The following is a 259-nucleotide window of genomic DNA, read 5'->3' on the forward strand; positions in this document are numbered from 1 at the left end:
GAGGAGCAACAAGCGTCTCCGGTTACCCTTCAAACTTTGCCCAAGTCTCTTGACCCACAGCGCACAGTAAGGCACGCGCCCCCAACACCAAGTCCGGCCCGGGGCAGGCGAGAGCCCGGCGCCGCCGCCTGCGAGCCGAGGCCGTCGCCTCCGCGGTGCGGCTCCGCCTCTTCGCCTCCAGGCTCTGCTCGCCGCCGCCTCCTCCTTCGTCTCCTTTTCTACTCCCCCGTTCCTTCTTCAGCCCCAAAAGCTCGGCCCC

This window comes from Hyaena hyaena, unplaced genomic scaffold (genome assembly GCF_003009895.1).
Source record: "Hyaena hyaena isolate Hyena2069 unplaced genomic scaffold, ASM300989v1 scaffold_615, whole genome shotgun sequence".
Taxonomy (NCBI): Eukaryota; Metazoa; Chordata; class Mammalia; order Carnivora; family Hyaenidae; genus Hyaena; species Hyaena hyaena.